Below are 301 nucleotides of genomic sequence, written 5' to 3'. Positions count from 1 at the left end.
TTACAATAATGAAAAGGGAAAGCGAGAAAAACGTGTTTCTATCCCGACTCGGAATGAAGAAGCATCGACCGGGATCCCCTCGGGCGCAAATAGACGCTGGAAACGGATTCCTTTTTTCGCCCTCATGTCCGCCATTGTGTGTTCATGCTCACCAAGTTGAACTCTCCGGCCAAGCGGAAGGGGCTGATGCGCGGCGAAAGGGCGTCGTCCCCTCATTTCTACCCGGCGACGGCGGAGGGGAAAAACGACGCGACACAGAAAGAACACAGAAGATGATGAGGCCGCGAGTCACTGATTACCG

This window comes from Penaeus japonicus, unplaced genomic scaffold (assembly GCF_977035675.1).
Source record: "Penaeus japonicus unplaced genomic scaffold, GWHDUDI00000001_assembly GWHDUDI00000018, whole genome shotgun sequence".
NCBI classification, from domain to species: domain Eukaryota; kingdom Metazoa; phylum Arthropoda; class Malacostraca; order Decapoda; family Penaeidae; genus Penaeus; species Penaeus japonicus.
Note: the sequence above shows the minus strand (reverse complement) of the source record.